Consider the following 22,624-nt stretch of genomic DNA (forward strand, 5'->3'; position numbering starts at 1 on the left):
ATAATAGTAGCTCACCTGCACTAATGAAGAGTGAACGCGTGCCCCCAACTCAGCAAATGGCTCCTGAGGTGGAGGCCCTTGCTAAGTATCCCTCTTCCCCCAGTTCAAGGAAAGGCATGGCTACAGTGAAATGAAAGGACCCTGGTGGTACTTGACATAGAATAAGCTCTGCGTTACTGTACCCTTTTCCTTCATGTTAATTATTTATTTGTATTTTGTTGCTCCAAGTACACAACACATCCCATTGTGGTAGGCACTGAACAAACATACCATAATGAGATGGTCCCTACCATGAAGGGTCTATAATCAGTGCCTAGAACAGCTCAGCAGGCCCAATTAACCTGGCTCCCTGTGACTTTATTGAGATCCTTTATTCTATCTTTCAGGTAAACTGGATCATTCTAAACTCCATTATCCATCAGCCCAGAATGTTTAGGGGTATTTTTTTTTTTCTGAAAATATTTTGACATTTTACATCCAAAGCATTTTGACTTTAAAAATGTATGCTGAATGTCCCCAGTTTCTAGCTTCTAAAGGGCATTTTGCTTATCATAGTGGGGTAGGAGATGATCCAGGAAACAAATAGGAACCCCCTCCACCTCTTCCTGAAAATTGATAATGTGATGACTATTCTTTTTATCCTGGTTATTTGGGCATTCAGTATATATGGCTACACTTGAAGTTTTGTAAAATAACCTGCAATTAACCTTAAAAACTGCAATGCAGAGCTCACAAATGTAGCACATTCTCTCTCTCTGCAATATGTTACCTTACGGTTGTAAGAGTTGTCTTACTATTGTCTTTCTTATATCAGACTCTCAGCAATTTAATCTGTTCTTCTTTTTCCAGAAATTAATGCTGTGAGAAAATGAAAAAGTCGCACCTAAAAATTCACCATCTGTAAAATGGGGGTAATCGTACTTACCTCACAGGGGTGTTATATGTCCTAATTAGCAGTTTCACACTCTAAGTAGTGTTCTATCAGAGCTTTTCCTATGTAACCATAGCTTGCTTCTTGTTCCTTTACTTGTTAATTGTACTATAGCAACAAGTACCCCAAAAAGCCTGTTTTCTTCAAGACAATTCAACTTCTGATAAGTTTGTGGTTTATCCTCCTCATTGCTAGCAGGGTTTAAATGTTATTCTTATGCGAGACAGAAGAAAATAAAATAAGTAACATATGGTTATATGTGGGTGTCCTTTTCTAAATTAGCGTTTCGCAACCCGTGGGTCGTGACCCAACAGTAGGTGACAAGATTATTGTTAAGGGTCGCAGGGAGGTCCCCGGGAATCGCCCCGTTTCCCCATGCAAGCTGCAGTAGAGGAGGGGGGGAGGGAGGGAGAGAAAGAGAGAGACTGTTGTGGGGTTGTGGGTCGCGGCAAGCTGATAATTATGCTAATGAGTCCCAGAGTGAAAAAAAGGCTGAGAACTACTGTTCTAGATGTTTTCATAGAGGAATGCAGTGGGTTTGTACATTAATAGATATTGTTCCCCTCCGGGGGTTGGTCCATAGAGAAGAGATGGGACCTGATTCTTGGATAATCCTGGTGGATGCTCAAGGAAAAGGATCCTAATCTCCCATGTCACAGACTTATCCGTGAGAGAATCGTGGAGCCAAGAATTTTTCCACACCGCACCGCCACTCATCCCAAAGAACAGACAGAAGTTGCCCCGAGATAACTCCCTAGCCCAGCACCTCAGTTCCTCTGCCCTTATACTGGACTCTGAAGCTGTAGTAAGGGAACTCTGCTAGTCTCAAGTGGTCCCCCATTGGGTTATAAAACAAGAAATTATAAGTCCCTGTGACAAGATAGTATCTGAGGGCTGTCATGATGGCCCCAAGTGGGCATCTCTATCCTGCCTGGCCCCTACTTGAGCTTTCCCTGGTTGCAACCCCCTCCCCTGCTACGCCTTGATGTGAAATAAAAGTAATGAGGGCAGGCTGTCTCCCAGGTTTGATGAGTCTATAGTGACCTCTCTCTCGCTTTGCCCTCGGAGCCCATTTTCTTGGGCCCTGCCAGCCTTAAGGGCTAGATTCATGGTCTCCTCCCACCCCCCACAACCATCTCCATGCCTTACAGATGTTACTGGTTATCACTGCAGTGGGCTTGCCCTAATGCAAGATTTATTCCATTTAGGCCTCCAAGCCTTTGCTGGGGGCCTTGTCCTTCTTAACTTTGGCTCCCATCCCATCCTTCTCTGTACCTCCCTTTAGCCTGGATCCACTCTGCTAGACTCTGGCTCTTGGGCATCAGTCCTCATCTCTTGCTCTGGGGTCCCTGGCCCTAGTTTCTCATTCTGGGACCCTGGCTCCAGTCCTCAGGGCCTCAGGACATCCCTACAGCCTTTCCTATTTCAGCCTTTGACCCTCTCATTTTCCACCTGTCTACATCCTGATCTGAAGGCTCTGGAAAGTCTCAGAACAACATGTGCCCTTCGGTCACCCCTGTTGCCTCCTCTTCAACCCTTTTAGCCACACACAGTCCACTGGTTTTAATAAGAACATAAATACAAGCACACTTGGTTATATAACAAAATTCTCCCCACACTGGTTCTTAACTTTCCCGCAAGCTATAAGTCTCCCCTTCTCTGTGCATACAGCTCTCAGGGACTTCTTGTGTTCTGGTCAATCCCTCTCCTGCAGGGATCCTGCTCAGAAGCTCCTCTCCCTACTGTCTGCAGGACCAGGCTGACAGCCAAGTCTCAGGCACTGGCCTTCTGCATCTCTAAAGCCCACCCCTTTCTATCAGGTGGCTCTTCAGACCCCCACAGGCATTTCCAATTAGGCCTGATGGCTACTAGGGCTGTGTGAAGCTTTGGTTATGGATTCAATTCAGCAGAGCTTTGGCCGGATTTTGAGGCTGAATCTCCAAATCTGAATCAAATCAGGAGACTCTTTAATCTCTCTGAATTAAATCAGAACCCTCCAAATTGATTAGGTGAGATTCAATGATTCAGACATAGACACAGCTTTAAACATTTTTTCTACCTACCTCAAGGTACCAGGCAACTTGTGAATGCTGGGGTGGGTGGGAGCATGGAGGGTGGGGGCACTTCCAGTCCACTTCCGGGTTTGCCATGGAGCACATGTAGGATCCTCCCTCTGCCCCCTGGCTTGGCAACTGGTGCCTCCTGGGTCTGGGGGGACACCCAAGGTCTCTCCCTGAGCCAATCACTGAGCCGTGTGTGTGGGGGGGAGGAGGAGAATCCCCTGCACACTCAGCAGTGGACCCAGAAGTGGACTGGAAGGACTTCTAGTCCTCTTCCAGGTCCACCACCAAGCTCATGCCCACTCATCCCCCCTACCCCAGGCTCCTGTGGGATGCTCCTTCTGCCCCATTACCTCAGCATTCATGAGCCACACCTGGTACCTCAAGGTATGTAGAAAAAAGATTTGAAGCTGTGTCTATGGCCAAATAGCTGATTCTCCAATTCAGCATCAAATTTTCAGATTTGGATTCAGCCAAATCGAATTGGGACAGTGATCCGAATCAACGAATTGAATCACTGTCCCCTGAATCAGGCTGAATCCAAATCAAATACAGCCCGTTTCACACACCCCAATGGCTACCCTGCCTTTCTCTGCTGGAACTTATCTCAGCTGCCTGTGGTTGTTCCTTCTGGGCTGCCTGGAGGTCTGCTTCTGGGTTACTTGTTTGTCTACCCCTGTACAATCTATCCTAGCTGAGATTGCCTGCTTATTTCACCACAGCTAGCTCTTGTTCAGCTGCCAGTGTCATCCAGCAAGCTTAGCCTGCAGAAGCATCCCCTTAGCAGTAATAGGAGCCTTTGGCTCCCTGTTACAGTCTGCCTTTCCATGGAGAAGGTCAGCCTGGAACATTGCCTGCCCAGATGCTACTCCTTTCACAAACAGACAATGAAAGGATTTATTATAAAAACACAAACATAAGAAATCAGCATCCAGATGTTGAGATACAGTCAATGATATAAGAGTAAACATGCAAAATAAAATACCAGAACACTGACCTACTTTTGCCCTACACTTTAAAACCAAAGTTGCTGTGGGCTTCCAGTGTTCCCTTATGCCCCAGGGAAAACTAATGACTAAGCCATGCTTTCAAGGCAGGCTTAAGCACCCTTGACAGTCAGGCTATTGACATATGTCATTTCTTCATGGGGGGGGAACTCACACTATGCCAATAACTTCCTGATGCCCCCAAAAGTGCTTGTTTACCAGATAAGAAATCTTTCCTTCTCCAATTAAGACCAAGAGTATATATGGAAAGTCTCTAATTCAATCTCCATCCCTTGCATAATTCCATGGCCCAGTGGGAAACTTTCTCCCCGCAGCTAGCTGTTGTATTTGGCACCTTCCTTGAAGTGTAACTTCACCATTGGAGAGTAAACAAATCTTGTCAAATGCAAATTCTCAGCCATTATCTCTTCTAAGTGTGAACAACTGGGGGCTGCTCAAGTCAATCACTGACGCAACCTTAAATTAAATATGAAGATACATCAAAATGACATTTATTTATAGCTATATGTGTTATAGTATTTGAGATGAGAACAATAAACCTGAACATGGCTCTGCACTAGCTACAATTAGAGACCAAACACCCCAGTAATAAAGCTACTATGGGACAATACCCATGCATGCTGCATGGTGAACACCAAGGCCATTAACAGATGGTCAAAAACCCCAAGGCTGAATTAATTCAGTCTTTACAGGTTAGTCTAAACTGCAGAGATTAAACTGAAGCAGAAGTGAACAAGAAGGCAAATGCATCCATAGGCCTGCAGTGGCTCAGGCCAGAAGCCAGGGAGTGATAAAACATGGTTTTCTGGCACGTCCAGTCTCAGCTGTGTGGCTGCTTCCTCTTCCTGCTGCTCCCAAGGTCTCTGGGATCTGTAGTCCAAAATCAAAGCAGCAGGACTCTACAGGATTGCTCAACACTTTCTCTGCCTGCTTCCAGGTACCTCTGGGATTTGTAGTTCACAGTCACAGGCAGCAGTAAGTTTGAGCAGGGGAAGGGGTGTTTAACCCTCCTCCCTGGCCCTAGCTCCCAGCTGGGGTTTGCCGGGGGGGGGGGGGGGGGGGCAGTTCCCTGCCTTGTAGATTGGTCTGCATCCCCAGCCAGGGTTGCCTCCCCAGCCCTCTTGTCAGCCAACCCTCACTGCTCTAGTTAGGGAGCAGAGGGGCAGGGCTGGCCCTGCTCTCTGGAACAGACAGTCCAGCCCACCCCAGGGTTGCAAAACATTCTGGGATGCTAGGGGATGCTGATTTAACTTGAACCAGGAAGGGGTCTGGGACAGAAGTTTCATAAACTGGGTTGACCCAAACCAGTTAATTCTGATACTACATTCAACCAGGTTTATCTTAAAACAGTTTCAGCCATTTTGAAACTGCCTTATGTGCACTGAGCTTCTGTTCTGTTACAGGTTTAAACCAGTTTCTGATCACTTAAACTGGTTTGTGTGTCAATTCTTTCCCTAGCCCAAAAGTAATTTTTTTCTTGGGAGATCCAGGATACGCACTCCCATTGTATGATTTATATAATAATGGGTGTGGGCAGACTTAAAATTTGAGCCATTACATAAGGGGCCCTTTGGGCATCAGAGCTGGGGGGCAACAAAGGTGCCAGTCACAGGGCTGAAGTGCCTATACACTAATGCTAGGAGCATGGGGAACAAGCAGGATGAACTAGCACTCCTGCTTGCAGAAAACATCTATGACTTAGTAGGGCTAACAGAAACCTGGTGGGATTCTTCCCACGACTGGGCGGTACACATTGAGGGTTATAAGCTGTACAGAAAGGATAGAGTGGGGAAGAGAGGGAGAGGGGTGGCGCTCTATGTCAATGAGCGATATACATTGACCCTTATCAAAATGGAATCAGAGGAGGAGAAAGTAGAAGGATTGTGGGTTAGGTTACATGGAGGTCAAGGAAAAAGGGATTTGGTGGTAGGGGTCTCCTACAGACCCCCACACCAAGAGGAAGAACTAGATTTGGGGCTCCTGAGGCAGCTCTCGGAGACCATAAAAACTAGGGAGGCGGTAATCATGGGGGACCTAAACTACCCAGACATCTGCTGGGAGACGCAGACAGCAAAGTCCCAACGTTCATGCAGGTTCCTATCCTGCGTACAGGACTTCCACCTGACGCAGGAGGTACACGGTCCCACTAGGGGGAATGCCTGTATTGGCAATGGGGGATGACATGGTAGGAGACCTACAGATAGGTGGTCACCTGGGGGACAGTGATCACTAAATAATAGAATTCACCATACAACATCGAGTGGGTAAGGTAACTAGTAGGGTGAAAGTGCTAGACTTTAGGAAAGCTGACTTCAATGAACTCAGACATTTAGTCAAGGACACACTGCAGAGTAAGAGTTTTAAAGAGTTGGGAGCCCAGGAAGGGTGACTGTGCCTAAAGGAAATGATCCTTTGGGCACAGAGGGAGACGATCCCAATGCAGGGGGAAAGGGGCCAAGAGGCTTCCTTGGCTTACCAGAGAAATCCAGAGCAGTCTATGGGCTAAAAGGGGGGCATATAAAAAGTGGAAACGGGGAGAGATTACTAAAGAGGAGTATACCTGCTCTGCTCGCGCTTGTAGGGAGGCAGTTAGACGGGCCAAAGCTACCATGGAGCTGAGGATGGCATCCCAAGTTAAGGATAACAAAACATTGGTTTTTAGATATATAGGGAGTAAAAGGAAGGCCCAGAGTGGAATAGGACCCCTACTAGATGGGCATAATCAATTGGTGATGGACAGGGGGGACAAGGCTGAACTCCTCAATGAGTTCTTTGCCTCAGTATTTCTAAGCAAGGGGCAAGACAAGGCTCTCACTAGGATGGTAGAGAGGCAGCAGCAAGACACCACACTACCAAGCGTAGACCCTGAGATGGTGCAGAGGCACTTGGAGGAACTGGATGCATTCAAGTCATCAGGCACGGATGACCTCCATCTGAGGGTACTGAAGGCACTGGCTGACGTCATTGCGCAGCCACTGGTGGGAATATTTGAATGCTCATGGTGCACGGTCCAGGTCCTGGAGGACTGGAAACGGGCCAATGTGGTCCCCATTTTCAAGAAGGGTAGGAAGGAGGACCCAGGCAACTATAGGCCAGTCAGTCTCACCTCCATCCTTGGCAAAGTCTTTGAAAAAATTATCAAGGCTCACGTTTGTGAGAGCCCGGCAGGAAAAATTATGCTGAGGGGAAACCAGCACGGGTTCGTAGCAGGTAGATCATGCCAGACTAATCTAGTCTCTTTCTATGACCAGGTTACAAAACACCTGGACGCAGGAGTAGGGGTGGATGTCGTATGCTTAGATTTCAGGAAGGCCTTCGATACGGTATCCCACCCCATACTGGTGAACAAGTTAAGAGGCTGTGACTTGGATGACTACACAGTCCAGTGGGTGGTGAATTGGCTAGAGGGTTGTACCCAGAGAGTCGTAGTGGGTGGGTCGGTATCGACCTGGAAGGGTGTGGGCAGTGAGGTCCCACAAGGCTCGGTCCTTGAACCGATACTCTTCAATGTCTTCATCAGAAATTTGTACGAGGGAGTGAAGTGTACTCTGTCCAAGTTTGCAGATGACACAAAACTGTGGGGAGATGTGGACACGCCGGAGGGCAGGGAACAACTGCAAGCAGACCTGGACAGGTTGGACAAGTGGGCAGAAAACAACAGAATACAATTCAACAAGGAGAAATTCAAAGTGCTGCACCTAGGGAGGAAAAATGTTCAGCATACCTACTGCCTAGGAAATGACCTGCTTGAAGGCACGGAAGCAGAAAGGGATCTTGGAGTCCTAGTGGACTCCAAGATGAACATGTGTTGTCAGTGTGATGCAGCCATCAGGAAAGCTAATTGCAGTTTATCGTGCATCAGCAGATGCATGACGAACAGAACCAAGGAGGTGATACTTCCCCTCTATCGGACTCTGGTCAGACCGCAGTTGGAATACTGCGTGCAATTTTGGGTGCCGCACTTCAAGAGGGATGTGGATAACCTGGAGAGGGTCCAGAGAAGGGCCACTCGTTGGTTAAGGGCTTGCAGGCCAAGCCCTATAAGGAGAGACTAGGACACCTGGACCTCTTCAGCCTCCGCAATAGAAGGCTAAGAGGCGACCTTGTGGCTGCCTATAAGTTCATCGTGGGGGCACAGAAGGGAATTGGTGAGGCTTTACTCACCAAGGCGCCCCTGAGGTTTACAAGAAACAATGGCCATAAGCTAGTAGAGAGCAGATTTACACTGGACATTAGGAAGAACTTCTTCACAGTTCGAGTGGCCAAATTCTGGAATGGGCTCCCAAGGGAGGTGGTGCTGTCCCCTACCCTGGGGGTCTTCAAGAGGAGGTTAGATAGGCATCTAGCTGGGGTCTTCTAAACCCAGCAGTCTTTCCTACCTATGCAGGACGTCGGACTTGATGATCTATTGAGGTCCCTTCTGACCCTAACATCTATGAATCTATAAGAATGACACTGATTGGGATCCAGTTCACAGCTGTTTCAGTTTAGAGGTGTCCTCAGGTACACTGCCAAGGATTCTACTTACAATAGTCACCTTTTAAGCAGTGCAGTGCTATAAAAACACCACTAGATGATAATGAAAACTCAGCCCAGCATGTCTTCTGGTGGAAAATGGCCAAGTCTTCCCAGTATTCCCCCCAAGAAGGGGAGGAAATCCCCAACTAGCTGGATGCCAGGAAGAAGAAGATGTCAATTGCCCGCAATTACAATTTTCTGATCCCCCTTCTCACTAACACTGAGTTTAATAAAAAAAAATAAAAAAAATTCCTGAACTTTACCAACATCTGTATGGTAGTACCGTGAATGGTTAGGGGGGGGTGGAAGGTGGGGAGGGGAGGGGAGGGGTTGGCCCAGGGCTGCTTAGACTCCTGCTTCTTGGCTCTTTGGAGTTGGTGCTCTGATGCTTTCAGAGTTTTTCTGTTTTTTTAAGAGCATTGTTCCCCAAGCTACTCATCAATTTACTTAAATTTCTGGCAATGTATAAGTGTTCACTGCATCACAGGCTGATTTGGGAGTGGAGTATTGTTCGGGTGGGGAGGTGGGTGGTACCTGGAGTCCTGCTTCTCCTTTCCCAGGGGGCTCCATAGGCCTGCCCAAGGTCTCCAGGTCAGTTGTCAGGAATGGAATGAAATTAACCAGTAACTTGGGAGAAAGTGCTGTTTAAAAGCCATAAAGACCTTAGGAATGCAGAAGAAGGGGTACTTCCTCTACCCACCTAGCCACACATCCCCAATCCAAATCAACCTGGGATGCCCCAAAGCTTGGTCTGTTGCCACCAATGAAATGACACTAAGTAGTAGCTTAGGGGAAAGTGCTATTTAAAAGTTGAAGAGACATTGGGAAACCCCCCAGATTACCCACACTCTGGGAGCCTGGAACCAGTGGCACCTTCTTGGCTTATTGTCTGCTGAGCTCAAATCAGCCTGGCATAGCATGGGCTGGGTCAAGTGCAGGCAATATAAGTGCTGGATATAAGTATAGTTCTGGGTGGATACCAGAATAGCCAACTGTCATGCAGTGGTGATGGCAGAGGAAGGAAGAGAGAAGCAGTGCAGTGTGAGATACCTAGAGGATAGATCAGATAATAGTCAGGGAAAGCTTAGTGTCTCCACATAACACAGAATTGGTTCAAGGAGGATGGGTTCAACATAATACCTGATTGTCCAGGTCTGGGGTGGGCAATTATTTTGGGTGGAGGGCTGCTTAATGAGTTTTGGTGTGCTGTCAAGGGCTGCATGGGTAGCCCTGCCTCTTCCAGTTGCCCCACCCCCTGGAAACCATCTTGGGGCTGAAAGTCCCACCTCTGACCTTTGTCATCGGACCTTTGCCATCCCTCCCTTTGCCCCCCGGAAATACGCCTTTTGAGAGGGGGGATTGCCATCTTAGAACCAGAAAAAAAAACAAATCATATGCTAAAAGTTGAACATCTACTATAACATATTTTAATTCTATTACAACAAAATATTTTTGTCATGATTAGTGTTTGCATACTGTATATAGAGATGATTGCATAATAAATTCTTAGTCTTGTATGTTGTCAGGGGGTGTGGGTGTATGTGCGTGTGTGAGAGAGAAATAGGGTGTGGGGAATTTACGAGGGTGTGGCTGTCTTTGGGGAGGCATAGGGTATGTTGGGGTTGTGTATATGTGGGGGGTTGTGGGGGCAAGGTGTGGGTGTGTGGCATTTGTGTGTTGTGAGGAAGTCTGGGGAGACCCCCTCGCTCCCCACATGGTGCAACCACAGCAGACAGGGGTACTCAGGGTGCTTGTGCCTGGCACAGGCTCAGTGCCCAGTGGGATGCAGATCCAGCCAGTGCTGCACATCATGGCAAGGGGTGCAACCTCCACCAGGCTGTCTCTGTTACTGCTGCTCCCTACCATACATGCGCAGCCCCCATATTCACATGGCATAGGAGGGAAGTCCCAGGCACTGGAGCCAGCTGCCTTCCCTGCCCCCCAGGGGAAGGTGTCTGGGGCTTCCCCCATTCTGTGCAGCCCTGACAGGGAAGGAAGCCATCTCCAGTGCCTGGAGATTCCTTCCCATGCCACTTGAGTGTGGGGGCTGCACATGCATGCCAGGGAGGACCGGCAATGGAAGCTGCACCCCTCACCATGATGTGCAGTGCTGGCCGGAGCTGTGCCCTGCCAGGCACCAGTGCCTGCACTGGACATGAGCACCTTGAGCACCCCCACCTGCTGCTGCTGCTTCTGCCACCTCCTGCTGGGGCTGCATGCCATGAGGGGAATGTGTGTGGGGGGGAGGGTCCCGCACCCCCTACCCTGCCTCACATCCTGCCCACCTGAGTTCCATGCTGCCATCGGCCCCCTGGACATGGGATCCATGCTGCCACCAGCCCCAGTCTCATGATCAGTGCTCCCACCCAGCTGCAGCTCAACCCCTGTCCCTGCCCTTTCCCTACCAACTACCCAGAGCCAGTGGGAGACCAAGGAAGCGAAGCAGGTCCCCAGGGGCTGCAGCAGTTGCAGCAGCAGCCCCACCCAGAAGCTGCTGCTGGCTGGGCCAGGCCTTTCCATTCACAAAGGTGGGAGCAAGGTGCAATAGGATATGTTTGGGGGTGTATGCACACATGGGAACCTTGCTTCCACCCTTGTGGGTAGAAGGGCTGGGCAGGGCACCATAGGCCACATGAAAGTGCCTGGCAGGCTGGATCTGGCTCACGGGCTGCATTTTGCCCACCCCTGGTCCAGATATACTTTTAAAACATTTCGGGAGGTTCTAAATTGGCTTGTGGATATTTGTGGTTTAGAATTCAGGCTGTTTAAATGCAATTTAAATCACCTGAACTTAAAATAGTTTAAATCTTAGGTCTGTCTGCATTCAATATATCTAAGATCAGCAGCAGATGTGTTCCTAAAATATGTACCTAGCAGTGATAGGAATACTTTAAAACCATTCCACCATCTCTGGAAATAATCCTTTTTTGATTCAAGCTGATCTGTAGTACCTATTTATCCCCCAGCTGATTGGTGGGACCCTCAGGCCACTTAAGTGGTAAAATTGGCGAGAATTTTTTTCCAATGAAAATGCACATTTGGCAATTCACATGTGTATAGTAAATTTTGTTTTGGCTTTAAACTATTTAACCATTTAAATATATTTAAAAACATTAAATATATGTGCAATGAAATCTATAACATTCAAAATATTTTTCTTTGATATTTAAATGAGAACTTTTGATTTTTCCGATATGACACAACTTTCATTTTGAAATTTACTGCAGTATTATAATGAATATTTAAAAATACTCTGAATGGTTCTTGACAGCTCACATTAATTTTTGTTCAGCCCAAATGGAATTGAACAGTTTTTTGTTTGGAGGGGGGGGAGGGTAAATTGTTTTGGATCATTCTGTGAACAGGTTTCCCATACCTCTTTGAAGAACAAGAAGAAAAACCCAGAAAACTTACCAGACTTGCAGGAAAAAGCACCTTTGCCAGGAACACCACGTCCACTGGAATGACACTTGATCAGCCATCAGATTGGTATTCCCCACACCTGATGCCCTATTTCTGGTGGAGCGGCCATGCCAGAGGGAGAAAAGGATGGATAGGGAAAGCAGACAAGTTTTAACATCCTAGCCTGATACCCCAGCCCTGAGAACCCCAGGGATGGGAAGAGGACTGGACCTCAGTCTCAGAGCTTGGAGGAGCTATAACTCCAGAGGTTACACTCATCAGCATTATACAACCACAAATACTAGAGCTCTGGGAAGATGGAACAGCTACAAGCTGCTCAGCCAGAAAGAAGGTCATTTTTTCCTTTTCTTTTACATTTGGGTTACTATTATATTATAGAAAGTGTGTGGACTGACTAATTTAAGGCCTTATCAAGTAAGAGGGAGGAACCCCAAACTGTATAAGTAATATCGGACTGAGGCAGAGGCAAAGACATTGCCTATCTGGGGCTAATTTCTTTTTCCTTTGACTTAAGTTGTCCTCACCTGTGAGATGGTGCTTGGACAAATATCATTCCTCAGCACCTGGGGAAAGGGACCTATGCCCATGATAAGGAAAATTGAAAATGCGTAGCATCCAGGGACTTTGGGAATGCCAAAATACTTACCTGGGCTGTGCTGTCCTTTGGCTGTCACAGATCCCGTTTTGTTATAATAGCAACCCAATGTTCTTCTGGGTCCACTCTGACCTCTTCATCCAGAAGGAGCACTGAAGGGATCCTGAGCCAAAAAAACGGGACTAGAATAGAAGAGAAGTAGAACATCTGTTACCAACTGATAGATTTCCTCTAATATCTTAACATCTGGCTGGTGTCTGCATGAGGTGTAAGGGGAGGATGGAGCCCAAAGAGGAGCAGGCCTAATATCCTCGAAGTGGACTCTCAGCAAGGGAATACTTCCTGATACTTACAGATTAAATCAAGATGTGGCAGGCAGGAAAGAACCATACAAATACTGCTGTCTGATTCTGCAAGGATAACAGGGCCTTTCACTCACAGCACAGACCTGCTGGGCACAAGGTTGTGGACATATTACAAAACAAAAAAAAATGTATTATTTTCAAGGCTCTAATATTACTCTTCCCTCCTTTTGGTTTCTGCTACTGCTCGTCACTTCCTTTTTATCTAAGACAAGGTGGTCTTTAAAGCAGAAACAATAACTAGAATAAAATAAGATAAACAGTTAAATGGACATTTAAAAATACATCTGTAACAGGGGAAACCCTAGCCCTGTTACTAAGAGGCAGGGCTGCCCCCTTAAGACCCAAGTCTACAGGAACACCAAGCACCAGGAGGGTAGGAGTTAATAGCCCAACCACCCAGGTCGGTCAGCTGACAGGAAGGGAATAGGCCTCTGGGGACATATAAACCCCAGGGCTGAGACTGGCAGGAGGAGGTCTCTGGCAAGTGGCCAGGAGAAGAGAGCTCCTGCATGGCAAAACTACCCAGAAACATTGTGGCTGCTGGTCAGACTGTTGTTGTGGCTAATGAAGCTCCAGGAATCTACCCAGAGTTGGGAGGGTACTCAATACTTGAGGATCAGTTTGGGGTTTTTAAGGAGCCAGAGTGTGGCTTGTAGGACTTGTATTATGTTATAGCCCAGGGGCTCATATTTGTTATTGTTTTATCTGGTGGACTGGGCTGAGACTATTTGGGGAGGAGGAGGCCTTATTGGAGCACAGTACTGTGCAAAGCCCCAGCACCAGGGGGTGCAATGATAGGGGGTGATCAGACTAGGGGTGCAGCACTAGGGGGTGATCAGACCCTAGTGCCAGGGGGGCACAGTGCCAGGGTGTGATCAGAACCCAGCACCAGGGGGGCGCAGCACTAGGGGTTGATCAGATCCCAGCACCAGGGGGGTGCAGTGCCAGGAGATGCAGAGACAGGGGCAGACCCCAGTGCCAAGAGGCACAGCGACAGGGGGTGGGCAGGCCCCAGCACCAGGAGGGGGCGTGGCAAGAGGGAGTGAGCCAACCCAATGCCCTAGGCCACAGATCAACATTTATATACCATCTGCAAGGCATGGGCCACCGTGTAGGGAAGGTTGGAGTGGTGGATAGCGACCCCTACCATTGGGGTAGTAAATGGCCAGCCTCCCACCTGAGTAACATCATAATTATTGTTCCATCAAGGCATGGCAGATGAGATATGGGGGTGGGTAGCCCAGAGACAGAGGGTCAGGCCTATGCTAGACAGGCCCGGGAATGAACCCCTGTCACAACATCTAAAAGCCACTTGTTTCTTCTAGCAGTAGCATCCTGACAAAAGAATGCTTATGAAGTAAGCTATTTTCTAACGTTTAAAATCTTCATCTATCTCCTATATCTTGAGCCATCCAGAATGAATTGCAAAGTGAATTGCAATTCAGGTTGAATACCCAATACTTTTAGGGCACTTTTGCATATGCTCCGGTACTTTCTGATTAGAGCGCATTGGAGCAGACTCAATTAATTGACACAGCCACTCAATTAATTGAGTCTGCTGGAGCATTCTAACCAGAACGCCACAGCATGCTGAAGTTTCTTGTGTATTCAGCATCCCACATTTCAAAATGGTGGTGGTAGTGCTTTAACTAAAATTCATCATACAAGCTTTAGTTAAAGCACCCCCACAGCTATTTTGAAATGTGGGATGCTGAATACATGAGACACTATGAGCATTTTAATTTGAGTGTCTCCTGACAGCTGCTCTAATTAAATCCTCAACCTCACAGCATGTGTATTGGCACTCTTAAATTTTAATATCTATGTGTTAAGGCAGCGGTCAACAACTTTTTTAGGCTGTAGAGTAATGCAGTTCTGGTCAGAGGCAGGACAACTTTAGGGCCTAGCTGCTGCCTCTATTTTTTCCTGTGGCAGCTTGGGAAGAGTGCCATAGGTTGCTGACTCCCTGTATTAGGAAAAGGATTAGGGCAGGAGTCACACTCACTATTATTCCTACTTAATAAAAATATTAGGGACCTGTTTTTCAACTACCTGGCACCTTAGATAATTATGAGTGGCTGTGTCAAGTGGGCCTGAACCATTGCCATTGTAATCTGTACAGTCTGTGCACAGATTTAAATGACTGCATGCAATACAAGGAATGGGAGAACTGAGGCCCCTTTCTCATGACTGAATTATACTTGATCATGATTCTTTTCTGCTTATATTGGTGTACATCAGGAGTAACTCTGCTTGGGTAGGTAGACATATACTAGCACAATGCAAGCATAAATGAGAGGAGAATTAGGCTCAATGTTTCTTAGAAACTCTTGGTAACATGCTTATCCCTTTGGCAATGTTTACTGTTGCGCTCACCTTTCTTGAAATTGCACTTCCAGGATCTACTTCTCTCTTCCAGAACCTGTGTAATGTTTGCATGTTTCTGAGCATATCTGCAGGATTCTCAAAGGGAATACTACAACCATTAGCTCCCTTTGAAAATTTGCTGTCCAAAGGCTAATGTAAACACATTTTAAGCTCTATATATGTATCAGTGAGTCCATGCAGTTTCTAACATTAATTAAACATCATTTGACAATCAAGAGTTTTAGAGGAAATTATAAACATAACAGTTGCATAATGAATCCCATTGTTTGCAAGAACTCCACACACCAGGACAGTGTAATCTGCTTTCTTATTTCCAGGGGAACCCACTGTTATTCAAAATAACAGTTGGGTCCACCTTCTGTATGCAGTTGATGTAGCAGTTGTAGTCTTCTTCCATCATGCATTCTTGCCAAGATTTCCTAATTGCTGTCACTAGTTTGTCTTTGTTGCAGGGCTTCACCTCCTAAAAAACATAAGCATCTCCTATGAATGAAAATCCTCAGCAAAATTATGATTATAGACTCATTAGGCAGACCAATGGTGAAAGTACTGTGGCCAAAAGCTCAGTACTTAAAGTGTAATAAATTTTCCTAAATGGAAATGCAGTATTTTAATCAGCCCATTACTTATTCTGGGAAGGGGTGAGGAGGGGACGGATTCTCATCTGCTTCATTTAATTCTGCAATGGCAACAACTTTAGGTTGTATGAGTTTATTTATTTATTTTAAAGAAAACCCTGGATTTGAACCCCTATCTGGATCCAAGTTTCCACCTTGAATCTATCTTAGAAATATTATCTAAATACCCTAAACAATAGGAAAGGTCAGATTTGGATCAAGGTTTTAAATCTATATGTTAATGTCTGGCTAGACCCTAACTCTTCTTTTTGTCCATTAAAGAGATACAGAGTTTAGAGCTGGATCCTGCATCTTGATTTTACATTTATGCAAGAAGACAAGGGTTTTTTGTCTGCAAGGCTAGGGACAGATATTCAGAAAGCCAGAGACTGAACTGATTCAATCTTTGCAGATTAGTCTAACCTGCCTAGGCTGAACCAATTTGTAAGTGAATATGCATTCAGGAAATGCAGGCACATGCCTGCAGTGGCTCAGACCAGGGGTGGGGGGGTGGGTGCTAGAGTATGCCCTCAGCTGCAGGGAAGCTGTACTGGGGGGCATGGCCAACTCTGGCAGTAGCTTGGAGTGAACTGACCAGGGAGGGGGTTTAATTCCTCCCTCCCTGTTCCACCAGCAGGGACCCAACCCCAGGCACTCCCCCCTCGCTGCTCCAGTGGTGGAGCCAGGGCATGGTCAGACACCAGCCAGCATGGCCCCTGAGGCAGAGGGGGAAGGGAGGGGGTTATTTCCCCCTCTACCCCCACTGCTTCTGGAGGACCGCAGTGGGGTCTGCGCTGAAGGCAGGGGGGCCTTGAGCGAGGGTCAGAGCTGCTGCAGGCTGTGAGGGGCAAGCAGCCGCACCGGGGATCAGAGGGAGCCATAGTCCCCCAGGTCCCCCTAGTGCTGCTGCCACATGCCTCGTGCAGTCTGTCGCAGCTCTGCCTGCCCCGCAGCATGGCCCACCTGCTCACAATATGGCCCCCCGTCGGGAAGAGGCTTACACTACATGAACTGCAGCCCCCATCAGGGTTGCTCCCCCCTCATCACTCCAGCGGAGAGAGGTTATTTTGCCCTCTGCCCCCAGGGCAACACAGCAGGGTCTGCTTGCCCCGACTGCCACCACTGCCACTTGCTCTCTGCAGGGAGGGAGTGGCAGAATAAGCCCCCTCCACCAGATGCTGGAGGGAGGGGGGAATAATGGTATTGTCTTATAACAAGTATAGTGGGGGCCAGAAATCTCACTGTTTTAAAGGTGGAGTTTGATACCTTTATGAACAGGTTACTATGATCTGCAGTAGAAGTAGACTGGACTTTATGGTGCAGAGATCCCTTCCATTTTTTTCATGTGTTCCAGATCTAATTACTGTAAAGTTTCAGGATAAAAAAAAAAAGACTAGTTTAATAGCAATTTACTTTTCAGAAGTTATAAGACATCATACATAACATCTGGGGATTTAGATGGCAAAGGAACAAACAGTTCCTTCAGGAAACATACTCTTCCATCTTTCTTACCCAGTCTTAGAGGGGGAGGGGGATGATTTTTTAGTTATAACTTTCAATTGCCCTGTTATGTACTATACTGAAGAAAGGTGAATAAAATTATCTACTTCTATCTTTATTGTTAACTTTAGTGTCTATCTATTTATATAGCTTTACAATTAGTTTAAGACCACTCAAAAGGTAGAATTAAAATTCTAATATGCTTATGATGTTTTTAAAACTTTTCTACAGTGCTTTACTGAAACTTCCACCACACCATATGTTATAGGAGTGAGCCTCAGAGGTATAAACCAGTTAATACTAACAGAAAAGGTTTTTGAGGAAAAGGGGCTTGAAGATTTTTATACTACACTTATTATGTAGCCCATTAATAGATATCACAGAAGCTTTCCTGTCTGTGCATTTTTGAGGGTCTACATGATTATATACATTTTCTGAACTTTAGGATGTCAGAGGGGATCAAAATGAACTTATCAGTTACTTCCCAAAATGATGATGGAGCAATATTAAGCCCCAGCGGTTCTTCTCCCTGAACTACAAGGAATTCTTTCAGTGTACTTGCAACAGATGCACATTTACAGTATAGGTCACTGTATAGAATGATTTCCCTGTTTATCAATATTCACCATAGTGGCTATTGTACTTTTTTCTGTTTATTTTTGCTTAAAGGTTATCCTACTTCCCTGCAATGCAATTGCTTGCAATTCATTATTTCAAAAGTGGGGGGAAGGTTCATCTGGGGCTCTGTATGTCTAACTTGGCGATCATGTAAAGGAAGCTATTCCTCCCCAGCATTGTCTCAGTATATTTCTACTGCCCAAGTGTTACCATGAGGCTGCTGAACTTCAATAGAACAACACCAGGTTACAGCAGAATCTGAGCACAGATTTTTTTTCAAAAGCACCTAGGAGCATAATCCCCACTGAAAATTAAGGTGTTTCTGAGACCCTTTCATGACTCATCTTTTCCATATTTGGCCATTACGTTGTCTCCCACCTGCCCAGACATTGGCCCAGCTTGGTTGAACTAGAATTTGCCTTGTCAACAAATACATGTTCCCTTATTGTAACCACCCAGAAGTATTGTTCATTTACCATCTTTAAAAGTAGGCACGTGTAAATTTACAATAATGCAAGGAAGACATTTCAGATACTTTGAACAAGGTAAACAGTTTTATTCCCCCAAAATATGATTATCGCAGTTGTTTTCATAGCTTTGAAAAGAATGAACCTAAAGATTTAGAACTTTTGAATCATCAAAATAGTTTTATGAAGATTTCTGGGAACCTCTGAAAGGCAAACCAGCCTGAGTATTGATTAGTAAACAATGATTTTCCTGTGTGCACTTAAAGGAGTAAACTGTAGGATATAACAATACTAATTTTGTACCATTTGTGAGCAGATTGCTCTTGCCCATTCTTACAGCTGTGATGGTGTGACAGAACAATAGCTGGTTGAGTATATTATTATTCCACTGGTCTTCACCTCTTGTTTTGTATAGCAACAAAGAATGTAGTATATGTTAAGCAATATTTTGCATTGCCGTTCTACAGCAGGTTAAAGTATTATATAGTGTTTTATCGCTTCTAACTGTTTTTTATTTAAAAAGTAAGTAAGACTGATGAAAGAGGAACCTGCATGCATTTCAAAAGCTTTCTATGGTGTTTAATTTTGGGATTCAATGCTGTTGTCATTGGAAAAGAAAAAAAACACTTGTCTGATCTTCTAGTCTTCCATCAAATCCATTTGAAAAATAAATGGTATTGTCCCAGAGCATGGCTGCAGAACAGCCTACAATTTACAGATTCACAGAAGCTTAGGGCTGGAAGGGGCCTCATGAGAAAATCAGTCCCCTTGCTCTGGGCAGGAAAGACTGCTGGGGTCAAATAACCCCAGCAAAGTGCATGTCCATTCTCTTTTTGATAATCTCCAGGGTAGGTGCCTGCACTACCCCCACTGGGAGTCTATGCCAGAGTCTGGCCACACAAACTGTAAAGAAGTTTTTCCTTGTAACCAGTGTGAAACCTTATTCTAGGAGTTTACGATCATTGCTCCTGGCTATCCCCTGGGGCGCTTTGGTGAATAGTTGTTCACCTATCCCCTGATGCTCACCCCTGATAGATTTGTAAGCTGCCACCAAATCCCTCTGATTTGGATCTTTCTTGTTGTTAAAGAATCATCTTTGCACACATGCCCAATGTGTACATCCACATACATTTCCTCCCACTAATTTAAATCTCATTTTTGCATTTATCGTCTTTTAAAAAAATTGTTTTTATTTTGTTTGGTTTTGTCCTTTTGCATTAATAAGCATGTTAAAACTTAGATGAGTGATAATAGGATATGAAACTGAGGGCCAAAGCAATAGGTCAGCTGAATCTTAAAGGTAAAACAGAATATTACAAACAAGAGTTGAACAATAGGACCATAGAAATGTAGCTGGGGAAAGTAGTAAGTCAGTCTAGGAATCTAAGGTTGTGTTTCGGTGAAACGATGGGCATGTGTGCATGACACTTTAAAGCGGGCTAAATGCTTTTGCACCACTTTAATGGTGTTGGTGTTTGCACGACTTGGTGGCGTGTTGTGCATTAATTCCAGCTGCTGCAGGTACTTTGGCGGTGTAATGCGCCTTAAATGACTTGGGGTGCAACAAACTAAAACGTCTTTGAGGAGTTTTAGTTTACTACCCTTACAGCCACAGAATGAAGCATCAGGCTTTGTGCAGCTCTGTGGCTCTGCAGGAAGCCCTGCAGGCAGGCTGGCAGCATCCTGGCAAAGCAGTCTTCACCCAAGAAAAGTGGTGAGCCTCATCTTCCCTCCCCCCAGAGCCTCCCTGCCTGACCTGTGTGGGGACCTGGTGCTTCCCTCCATGGCTGCAGTGCCCCCTGGGCCCCTGCCCAAGCTGGGTGCCTGTAGGTGGGTGCTACCTGGGAGGGGGCTGCCACTGCCATGGAGGGAAGCACCAGCCCCCCTCCCCCCGGCCCCTCAGTTCAGGGACTGCTCTGCCTGCCAGCAGCTCGCCCTCCCCTCCCTGCCAGAGAAGCAGGTAAGTCAGCAAGGTGTGTGCTGTGTGTTTTAAAACCCACCACTTCAATTTAGGGCCCCCATTTCATCTACACATGCCCAAAGTGTCAGATCCAAATCCCACTGTCATGAATAGAATTTGGGAAGCTGGATCATCCTTTAGAAGTTAATATATAAGTAGAGAAGTAGTGATTGGAGGAGAAAGATTGAAATATAGGGAAAATGACCAGGTAGCTTGATGTCTAAAGAAATAAGAGCTCATTTAAATGCGAATCCTGTTTATGTCAGTCAATCATTTTTGTTTATCAAATGTCCAACCAAATGTTTATGTATATACAATAGCATATTATTGGAGGTACATGGGTAGTGGGGTTCCCCAGGGCTCGGTCCTCGGGCCCCTACTGTTCAATATCTTCATCGGCAACTTGGACAAGGGGGTGAAAAGCACCTTGTTCAAGTCTGCAGATGACACTAAGTTGTGGGGAGAAGTGAACACGCTAGAAGAGAGGGACAGGCTACAACTAGATCTGAACAGGTTACAGAGGTGGGCGGATGAGAATAGGATAGGTTTCAATATGGACAAGTGCAAGGTATTGCACCTGGGGAGGAAGAACCAGCAGCATACCTACAGGCTGGGGAACTTCCTTCTTGTCAGCACAGAGGCAGAGAAGGATCTTGGTGTTATTATTGATTCCACAATGAACATGGGCTGCCAATGTGGGGACGCAGTCAGGAAGGCTAACTGCACCTTGTCATGCATCCACAGATGCATCATGAGCAGGTCCAAGGAGGTGATCCTCCACCTCTATGTGACATTGATCAGGCCACAGTTGGAGTACTGTGTCCAGTTCTGGGCGCCGCACTTCAGGAGGGATGTGGACAACATGGAGAGGGTCCAGAGGAGGGCCACTTGCATGATCAGGGGGGAACAGGGTAGGCCCTATGAGGCGAGACTATGGGACCTGAACCTGTTCAGCCTCCACAAGAGAAGGCTGAGAGGGGATCTGGTGACCAACAATAAACTTGCCAAGGGGGACCAGGAGGCAATGGGAGAGTCGCTGTTCCCCTGAGCACTACTGGGAGTTGCAAGGAATAACAGCCATAAATTGACTGAGAGTAAATTCAGGTTAGACATCAGGAGGCACTGCTTCACAGTCAGGGCAGCTAGGATCTGGAACCAACTTCCAAGGGAAGTGGTGCTTGCTCCTACCCTGGGGGTCTTCAAAAGGAGGCTAGACAATCACCTAGCCAGGGTCATTTGACCCCAGCATCTTTTCCTGCCCATGGCAGTGGGTCGGACTTGATGACCTGCTTAGGTCCCTTCCCATCCCAGAAGCCTTTGGGGTGGCAGGGGAAGCCATGGTAGCCAGACGGTGCAACACCCTACCCAGCAGTGTATCTGTGGGGAGGGAGCCAGAGGAAGCCAGAGCCAGACCCAGCATAACTCTGTGGCCAATATGTACATGGGGGAGGGAAGCGAATGGACACAAGGATTCACTCTGAGGAAGCCCAGCCACAGGAGAGCTGACACTTCTGGTGCTGAGCAGCAACAGCAGCCCAGGTACAGCCCATGCCTTCACACATGTCACTGTGCGCCCTCTCATCTACCATGGTTGCCATATCCTTTCTGTCCCCACCCCACCCTGCCCCAGGCCTTCAGTAAGCTTGCTATACCACTATGTATGTATGTGTGTATAGGTCATTGTATAGACACATACATTGTCCATCATTATCTTCCACATTTTTTATATTGTATCTTTGTGAAGCACTGAACATAGACGTTTTACTCATTATGTTATAAGCCTGTTGTGGCAACGTAGGAGTCATAAAACTGTCAGTGCATATTTATAGAGGTAGATTTTATTGAGGGTTTTCCTTCTACATCTTCTAGTAGCAGTACTTGATTCCTATTGAAATTCAGAACCATTTTGTATAAATGGATTTTTGTTTTCATTGTTGAAATATATGCATCTGTACTAGGCATGTGTCTTACAATACACGTATGCAAATTTCTTTTAAAAAGATGACTAAGACCATTTAAATTTCATGTAAAGTAAACATTCTTTTGCTGTGACTTGCAGGCCAGATCTCAGCCAGAGAGAATTTTAATAAGTGAGTTACAAAACCCTCAGAAACAATATTTGTAATGGGAATTCTGACAAGCACCTTCAGTACAGCAGTGAAAAGAGCACCACTA

The sequence above is a fragment of the Alligator mississippiensis genome, chromosome 4 (assembly GCF_030867095.1).
Source record: "Alligator mississippiensis isolate rAllMis1 chromosome 4, rAllMis1, whole genome shotgun sequence".
NCBI lineage: Eukaryota > Metazoa > Chordata > Crocodylia > Alligatoridae > Alligator > Alligator mississippiensis.